Source organism: Pantherophis guttatus, chromosome 6 (genome assembly GCF_059756535.1).
Source record: "Pantherophis guttatus breed Tessera chromosome 6, ASM5975653v1, whole genome shotgun sequence".
Taxonomy (NCBI): Eukaryota; Metazoa; Chordata; class Lepidosauria; order Squamata; family Colubridae; genus Pantherophis; species Pantherophis guttatus.
In genome coordinates, this window is record NC_142068.1 from 71,416,728 (window position 1) to 71,427,114 (window position 10,387).

Consider the following 10,387-nt stretch of genomic DNA (forward strand, 5'->3'; position numbering starts at 1 on the left):
AATATATTTTACCTCTTTTACCCATCTTCATAAAACTCCTTCTCAATATCTCAGTGTTACTCAATAACAATATTAGGAGAATATCTCAATGTTGCTTATTGATATTATAATTCTATAACTAGGAACAATGATAATCTTGTATCCTCACATTCTTTCTAATGTGAAACAAGTCTCTAAATTCAAAGCAATGTACACCTAGATAATGAAAGTTTGATTTTTGTTTAATTGAGAGCACTGGGGATGGATGTTGCCCTTATAATGTTTGCTTTGTTTCCATAATCTGTCTCTGTTCATCATAGATGCAAAATCCCCATAAACAGGGAAGTATCTCTGATACATATGGAATTATCTTCTATTTATTTATTTTATTTATTTTATTATATTTCTGTACCGCCCTTCTCCTGCGGGACTCAGGGCGGTGTACAGCCAGGATAAAACATAGCCTATAAAATTTAAAAACATTTTAAAAAACAATTAAATAATTTTGGCCCGAATTTAAAACAACCCAATTAAAACCGAAATTCGATTAAAAAACTGAGAGGATGGGACCCTATTAATGGAGGGTCACACAAAACAGGATGAAGATAAGATACTCCAATCTTCTTCCCCTTCCATGGGCCTAGGGCTATATTTCTGAAGAGGTATGGAAAGAATAAGGAAAAGGGAAGACTTGCATGATTAGAAAATGAATGAGTATTGTGAATGGTTACTTTGAGATAGTCCCAGACCCACTAATTCTTAGCTGCCCCCTTTCCTACCTTCTACTAAGAATTTGTACCTTAACAATTAGTTTTTATCTCATTGGTAATCTCAAAATAGCATAGCATTTTGAACATTCAAATAACATTCAGCTAATCTATATGGCCTCTTTCCCCCACCCCTCCTTATGTTTACTACTGCATTGACAGGCTGATTATGAGCAATCCTACCAAGGATTAAATCATCTGATTTGCTTTCATAATTTCTAACATTGTAATAATATATCTGGAGCATAATAAAATACTGAGCTCTTAAACTCACTGTCTCATTCACAGTGGATTGCATTCTAGTCCTTTGGTATCAATTCTTCAAAATGTTTATGGAACAACAAAGTGCTATATGAAAGAGCAGAGACATGCTCTTCAACCCAACTCCAAAATTAAATGATGGCTTCCATTTTGCTATAACATTGAAAGAGGGTTGTTGTTTTTTTAATGGTTCTCTTAATGGAAAGTCAAAAGAGGTGAAGTGTGTAATAGAACATTTAAAACTTTGGAAGCAATGCAATGTCAACTGTTAGGAAAAGAACCTAGCAAGGAAAAAAAGTGAAGGTCACTTTTTTTTAGGGAAAGTCACAAAAAATACACAAGCTTTTTTTCCCTGTTTAATAAAGTCTTGAAATCGTGTGGGTGAAAGACAGTGAGTCAAAAGCAAGAGCTGAAAAATGAGAAATTATTTGTAGATCTGATCATCATATTCGCATTCTTCCTGGTGTGGCTTTCTTTCTTTCTTTCTTTCTTTCTTTCTTTCTTTCTTTCTTTCTTTCTTTCTTTCTTTCTTTCTTTCTTTCTTTCTTTCTTTCTTATCTATCTAATTTATAAGGCCACCCGCTTTACCAGAAGAGACTCGGAGTGGCATACAACAAAGCTGAAACTGTGAGTAAATACATAAAATCACTTATCATAAATTATAAAAAACATATCAGGACTTGGAAGTTCTGTCAGCAATCCAGCATCTGTAACAGTGATGAAATGGAAAATGGAAGACCAACAGTCACAAAAAGAGATATTTAAAATGGTACTGAGTCAAGCAGAATAAAATGAAAATGAATATAATAGGAGAAATACCTACTGGTCTGAGTCCATAGGAACTGCCACAGTTGTAGAGAAAAGACCCTTGCTATTTAGCAATTTGTAGCCAGTGCCAAGGAAAACCAGAAACTTGCTTTTGGAGCCAGTGCTGGAATTACTGAAAAAGTAATAAAACCTGCAAAAGACAATTTAAAAAGTAACAGTTAGAACATCTATCTGTCTTTCTGTTTCTATAGGTCTTGCCAATGCTTGGATTTGGATATCAAATACTAGTAAATTCCTTGATGTTCCTATTCATTGTTGTTATGGTTGGAAAAGTAAACCATGCACTCCTACACATCTCACTCTTGGACTTTGGTAGGGCTAATTCTCAGGACTGTGGTACAAGATAGCACTGTAATTAAGTAGGACAGTGTATTTATCTCCTCAAATTTCTAATACCTAGGAGAATAAGGGATGGAGAGATATTTCTGTCTCTCCCATTCTTCCTGTATTCATTAATTATTTGATGGATTTTGCCAGTAATGCAAAGAAACAAGTTCAGACCTCTTCAAGGCCTAATCTAACACGTGGCCAAGAACAGAGGTGGGTTTCAGCAGGTTCTGACCAGTTCTGGAGAACCGGTAGTAAAAAAATTTGAAACCCACCACTGGCCAAGAATGTTTTTTGCTATAGTAATCCAGAAACCTTCATATAGTTCCAGGTTCCTCCATTTCTGCTGCCTTTGCATTCTAATTATCCCGTATACTTGATTGATATTGTATTTAGCATGTGTTGGCATTTTCTCAGTGTCTTCCATCTCTATTTCCTAGAGCTGCATACATTTATATAACACTGATATTCACTCTTTCTGTGTGATTTATTTTTTCTCCCTTTCAGCTGTGTTTGATTCTTGGAGAATTCCTGCGCAAGTCACTGCATTTTTCTTGGCAAGGTAGTTTTTTTTCTATAAGTAGTTTGTCATTGCTTCTCTCTTAGGGCTGAGGTAAAGTGACTGGCCCAATGTCACCCAGCAGGCAGAATTAGAACTCACTGTCTCTTGGTTTTTAGCCTGATACTTTAATCACTACTGCAAACTTGTTCTCATACATGAATTCTCATTTATTGGGTTATGGCTGTTTCAGCAATGCCTGTTTGAATATTGTTTTCATTTGATTCCATTATATCCAGAATAGCTATATATTTCTTTCAACATTGAGACTGATGACTATGATAATCGCATCACATCAAGCCAAACTTTGTACAAAATTCAGGAACAGAAAATGCATTGCTCCCCTGTGTGTATCAAACCAGGACAGTTATCCCAGCCGGACATAGTATAAAAAATATGTTTCAAATGAAAAAAACAGCATTGTTTATAAAGTTGTTGTGACTCCGACCCCCGACCCATCTTATCGGAGGGAGAAGACTCCAAAAATGAAGGAGAGGAGTTGGCAAGGCCTTCCTCTCCAGGACCCTCCTCTCTGGCAATGCCTCGGGTGTCTTCCGAAGGAGAAGAGATAGGCCAGGAGCCAGGCACTTCCGAGCAGCCGCAGTTAGACAGCAACGGAGATAAGTCTTGGCTGGATCCCCGCCAGCGTTGGAAAGACAAGCGCGCACAGCAAAGAAGGAGGCATGCCAGAGATTAAGGTGAGTCACTGGATCACATCCCACAGGGGATACCATGGGTGTGGTGGCCATTCAGGCTTTGTGACGGACAAAATGGAAAGCTAGCAAGTCATTCTGCATTTCTGGAACTTTGTTATATGCTCTGCTTGGATTGATTTTTTGGACTGGACTTGATTATTCTTTGGCTTTTGTGGACTTTGATGTTTTCAGTCGGAGGAGATAAACCTCCCTTTGTAAGTAAAGACTGTTGGCAAGCAGCCACTGGGTTGCTGCCAATTCTGTTATCAAAGGAAATTCTTGTCTGTTAGTTTATTTTAACTCTTGGTCGACTGCTGAAACCGAAGAGGTTGTAGAAAAAATGCTTTTAGAAGCCTCTGACGATCCCAGCTGAGCCACGCGATCATCAGAGGCTGATTTTTTTTTTACTTTTAAAAGCATTTTTTCCGCTGAAGAGGTAGAAGAAATGCTTTTAAAAGTAAAAAAAAAACAGCCTCTGCTGATCGCACGGCTCAGCTGGGCATGGGGGGGTGGCAGGGATTTTTGCTACTGGTTCTCCGAACCACCCGCCACCATCGCTACTGGATCGGGTGATCCGATCCGAACCAGGAGCATTTCTCCCCGGCTTGCAGTTCTGCAAAGGATCTCCTGACCATGGCTGCCATATGCTCCTAAGGCAGAACCAGGAGAATCTCCAGATCAGGCACCAGGTCTATCTTGGCAGTGCAACCCCATCCATGATCAAAAGCGTTGTCAGGTTCCAAAAACCAAGAAATACATGTTGAGATTCTTCCAAATAGTTTCCTTTATTGTTCCTCAGCTGTAGACAGAGATCTTGCCAAACTAAAGCAGACTAGTTGCATCATAAAACATATATTCTGGGACTTTTAGGTCATCTCAACTCTCTTTCTTCCACACAAGAGGGCGAAACTGCACTGTCTTTCACTCGTCTTGGATGCACTCCCTTCCTTCTGGGAATCCAAATAATATTCCGTCACAGATGGCAATTCTCCAAGAAGCGAGGAGCCCTGAATCTAAAGTCACTGTGTCTTGCCAGGCTTCAATTTTAACCTGCTGTTAACAGCTTGCCTTCGGAAGTTGTCGGAGCTTCATCACTTGAGACTTTCAAGAAAAGACTGGACTGCCATTTGTCAAAAATGGTGTAGGGTTTCCTGCTTGAGCGGGGGTTGGACTAGATGACCTATAAGGTCCCTTCCAATTCTGTTAATCTGTTAATCTCTATCAAGGCCTCAACAGCCTCCATGCACCGAGAAAGGTCAGTTGCAGCAAAATCTAAGTCATCACAGACATGCTTGTTATGAAGGGGGAAGTCATTTCCTTATATATTTCTTTACTTTTTCTTTACTGTATCCTTTTCATTCTCTTTTTCCTTTCTGCACCTTCTATTGTTTCTTTTTCCTTCTTTTCTAGATTTTAAAAATTGCTTTTTATTGTTAATTGTAATCTTTAATAACATGACTATATTTTTAAAAAATTCAAGATGGCGGTTGCAGCAATAAGACAAAACCTCGCCCCTTTTAGAAATGAATTCAAGGCCAACATATGTACAATGGGGCCAAAGCTGAGGCCATCTTTCCACAGCTACCACTTTGAGGGGTTTCTTTCACACATCCTCCTGAACACGGTTTTTGCAACTGAAACTAGAAGAAGGGAAAGTCTGTTGAATTGTGAGAATCTTGGTTCAGCTCTTACAGTTTGGCGTCATTGTTCTTGTTACGATATTTTCAGGATCAGACTCAATAAATAAGTTGAGAATTATAAATTCAAATAAATCACTATTTATTTACATAAGGCATTCTATATTCACTGAATATTCACAGATAGAAGCACAAAATGGACGTATGCGGCTCCTTATATATACAATGGGTGGAGCTAGATATGGGAGTGGTGAAATATGAATACATTAAGAGGTGAAGAATAAGTTAACCCCTGATACCCTGTTCATGTACTATTTACATAATGTAGAATAAGGCATTTACTTGTGACAAATCCCCCTCTAAATGCCGATTCGACATATTACAACAATTACAATCAGATTCAGAACAATATAAGACATGTAATTTAGAAGTCAAGTATTTATGTTGCTTAGACGGCAAAGGCTTTGTTAATATGTCAGCTATTTGCTCTGATGTTTCACAATGAACTGCTTTGATAAATCCATCTTGAGATAATTGTCTCACATGTTTAAACTTTATATCTATATGTCTGGACCTTTGTCCAATAGCATCAGACCTAGATATTTCGATAGCAGCTTTATTGTCTTCATGCATAATAAAAGGCAAAATGGGTTTCTTCCAAATATCAGAAAGTAAATCATTAAACCATACAAGGTTATTTGCTGCCTTAGATAGACAAACATATTCTGCCTCTGTTGTTGAAGTGGCTACTAGATCTTGTTTGCCAGTATACCAGTAAACTGGAGAACCGTTAAGGAAAAATAAATAACCAGATGTGCTTTTTCTACATGAGGTATCGCCAGCCCAATCCGCATCGGCATAACATGTGAGGATGGGCTCTTTGACAGTATTAGGTTCCAATAACAAACAGAAGTCTAAACTATTCTTCAAGTATCTTAATATCCTTTTGACAGCTTCCCAATGGTATAGTGATGGTTTGCTAACATGTCTGGACAATAAGTTGAGAGGCAAAGCAATATCAGGTCTAGTCCAATTGGAGATATAAAGAAGTGAACCTATGACTGACCTGTAAAATGTATTGTCTTTGAATTCAGGGGATGATTCATCTGTATTCTTCAAAAAATCAATTTGCATTGGAGTATCGCAAGGCTTAGCATTACTTAAATTACATTTATTCAAGAGCTCTATGATTTTGTCCTTTTGAGAAAGCTTAAATCCTCTTCTGGTTTTACTGATTTGAACACCAAGATACTTATTTACTTTACCCAAAGATTTCAATGAAAAATGTTCATTCAGTTTTGTTACAAATGCTTCTCTCCTTTCATTATGTTTACCTATGTACAAAATATCATCCACATAGATCAATACAAATTCTAGTGAATCATCCTCTTTTTTGACAAAGAAACAATTATCAGCAGTAGTGGCATTGAAATTCATAGTTTTGAGTACTTTTACTAAACAATCATACCATTGTTTACCAGATTGTTTCAACCCGTATAAACTTTTATTTAGTAACCAAGTTTCATCTTTGTTTGTGTATTGACTGTGGGGTGCCCTCACATATATTTCTTTATCTAATTTTGCATGTAAATACGCAGTCTGTATGTCGTATTGGAATACATCGAGGTTGAGTGCTGATGCTATAACCAGAGCTGTCTTGACACTCTCTGTTCTTACTGTGGGGGAGTATGTATCTGTATAATCCTCGGGATATTTCTGTGCATAACCTTGTGCAACTAATCTAGCTTTGTATAGAGTATTGCCTCCCTCTAAATTTTTAATTTTATATATCCACCTAGTGCCAATGATGGTTTTGTCCTTTGGTGCAATTGTAGGTGTGAATACATTTAGCCCTTGTAAACTATCCATCTCTTTACTCATGGCTGATTCCCATTTTTTCTTTTCTTCAGGGGGAAGTTTTAACACTTCCTCATATGTGTTAGGTGTTGGTGATTCTCTATCCATATGCATTACATAATCTTTGTATTTGTTTGGCACTTGGTTTCTGCTACTTCTGATTGCTCTTTCTGGTTTAGTATCATTGTCATGCATATACCTCGCTTCCTTTTTTGTTAATGAATCTGTTCTTATTTTGTATTGACTATTTGTCCATGTTTTGACTTTATTTTTATGCGTGTTGTTACTATGTTCTTCTCTATTCCCTTTTTCTTGGAGTTTAGTGCCTGAGTTGGTGTTTGGGAATATTTCGTTAAGATGTATTCTAGACCAGTTGGCCTGTTCATGGAACACAGCTGTTCTGGAAACTATAAATTTGTTATTACTATCGATAAATCTGTATCCTTTTGTACCTGTCTCGTATCCCATAAATCTAAGTCTTCTGGATACGTTCTCACCTTTGCGCCTCAATTGTTTAGGTATGTGTATGTCTGCAGTGACTCCAAATATGTGCATGTGTGCTAGTTTTGGTTTTCTGTTATACATTGCTTCATACGGTGTCTTATTTACAATACTGGACCAAGTTCTGTTTTGTGTGTAATTAGAATATTGTAGGGCTTCTGACCAGAATTGTTTACCTAAGCCAGCATCCTCTAATGTGCATCTAATCATGATTTGTAATGTTGAGTTCTTTCTCTCTACCACTCCGTTCTGGAATGCAGAAAATGGGCTAGATGTGTAATGTAACATTCCTTTGTCTTTTAGCCATTGGGAGAATTCCTTAGACATGAATTCACATCCCCTATCTGTCATGATTTGTTTTATTTTAATATTGTGTTGTGTTTCTATACGTTTGTAAAACTCCTTAAATTTCTGAAAGGTTTCATCTTTATGTTTTAATGTGTAAACAAATCCATAACGACTATAATCATCCACAATGGTTAGAAAGTAACGTTTTTTATAAGTAATTGATGGTGTTAATGGACCAACTAGATCCATGTGTACCAAATCAAAAATTTTGTTAGTTGATCTCGTTGACTTTCTAGGTCTGGGACTAGTTTTGAGTTTTGTAGATTTACATACTGAGCATTCCAAATAGTTTTCACAATTTTTTATTTTAACACCTTCTGCATGTTCAGTCATCTTTTGCACTACAGGAAAACTGGCATGTCCTAATTTCCTATGTAAGACATGAGCACACTCATCGTGAATTGGTTTACCTATTTTAGGTTTTTTTTTATTGTGTGTATCTTTGTGGTTATGAGTTACTTCATGTTCCTCATTGTCACTGTTACTATTGTCTCCATTATCTATTTCATTGTCATCTTCCATATTTGAATCAATGTTGTTTAACCATTTCTCCTTTGTCATTAAATAAGGTAGACCTCCTTTGATTATTACTGTGCCTATATTTGTTCTGTTTTTCTCTAATGTTGCCTTTCCTTTTGAGAACACAATGTTAATGTCAGAATCTCTGCTTAGTTTTATCGCACTAAGTATGTTATGAGGTATCTCAGGTATTAGTAATACCCCCTCTACTTTTCCTAGGCCTGGTAAGATTACATTCCCTCTACCTATTACTTGAACCTTTTCTTGATTAGCTACTTTGATTACAAATTTATCTTCTACAAAAGAAGATAATATATTTTTATTATTTGTAGTGTGATTGGTTGCTCCAGAATCAATAAGCCAATTGTTGTTCTCTGGTTGTTATAACGACTCCTCCTTGAATTGTCTTCAGCTATTAACTTGTTAGATAGACTTTCTATGGATAAGTATCCTAGATTGATTGTGTCTAAATGTGACATATAATTATCCAATGATGGGTCAAGTGAGTTGATGATAACACTTTTCATCGTTTGATCTGAAATTACTTCCCCCCTTAAGTGCAGTTCTGCTCTAATTTTGTTTAAAGATATTAAATGTTCACTTATGGAAACCCCTGGCTTTATCCTAGAAGAGAAGAAATCTTTAGACATTCTTGTGGTAGTGGCTACACTTTCACTGTGAAATAAATTAAACATGCATTGAATAATTTCTGAGACAGTCAGATTTTGCTTAATACTGTGATACATGGCAGGAGATACACTGGAAATCAATAAGAAGAATGCTCTATGGTGTAGGCAATCTAACTTTAGAGTCCAAGGTCTTTTTGGGGGGTTAGTAATAAAGAAGAGTAAATTTTCTTTCATAAAGACAACCTGGAGCTGCTGATACCATTCTTGCAAATTAATGCCATCTATTCTCAGCTTTGGAAAGTCATTGGGTAAATTCCCAACATTGTTGGGTCCATTACTTACAACCGGAGGTAGTCCGTGGTCTTGCAAATGACGAAAGTTGCAAAACGGCGTGGGGATGCTTGCAACGAGTTTGCATGATTCTCTCCGCATCTCATGTCTCCCGAAGTTGTCTGCGTAGTCTTGCGCATGCGCGTTGCTCATTTCGTTTCTGGAGTCATCGTGAGAGGTTCTCGCTGCTGCAGCTCTCTCACTCTGTTCTTCTCCCGATGAATCAGTCTCCGGCTCGATCTTTGGAGTCCTGGTGATAGCGGGCGCTCGTTTTCTTTCGCTGAAGGTGCTGGTCCTTGGATTAGTCTGCGGCGTGGGGCGGTATCAGCAGGGCTCTCTGGGCTCAGGCGTCGGTGCTCTCGCCGTCCGGATAGGAGCGGGTAGATTTTGAAGCGTTGGCTCGCTTGCTTGTTTTTTTGTTGATCTTTTAGTGATCTTCAGTTTCGGTCCAAATGCTGCAAAAAGCGTTTTCATTGCTGATTTTACTTGCATGTCTATTGAATCTTCTTCATTCTCTGTGTCTGATTCTTCTGAGGTATATATTTTTTTCTCTTTCATTTTTGCATCGGGTAAGGCTTTTCGCGCCAGATATTTTGAATCCTGCTTTCTGATTGGCTCTGCTTCGCTCATCTTAGGGGTCTGTTGAAACCAAGATGGCTGCCATTCGAAATTTTGCGCGGGATTGTTGGTTTTCTTCTTCGTTGCGTTTTCATCTGCAATCATATTACTCACTATTTTTGAGTCTTTTGATTTTTCAGTAGCGATGTGCTTCTCTTTCGCTGCTCCGTTGTTTTTTAGTATATCTTGGAGATTCGCGACGAGACTTTCATCGCTCTTTTGGCTTTTTAAAAGTTTCAGTATCTCTGACCTGAGTTCGTTGTTTTCTATTTCGTTTTCTTCTTGGTCATCATCTTCATTTATTATTTCTTCGTCGTCTGTGGTGTATTCTTCAGATTCTCTCGAAATTGCATTCGTGGACTCATCGATTATTTCTTGATCCGCTTCCATTTCTTTGCTGTATGCCCTGGTGTTGGGCCTATCTCTTTTAGACATGTTTAAGTTTTTATTGAGTCAATTCAACCATCCTCTGCTACCAGATTGTTACGATATTTTCAGGATCAGACTCAATAAATAAGTTGAGAATTATAAA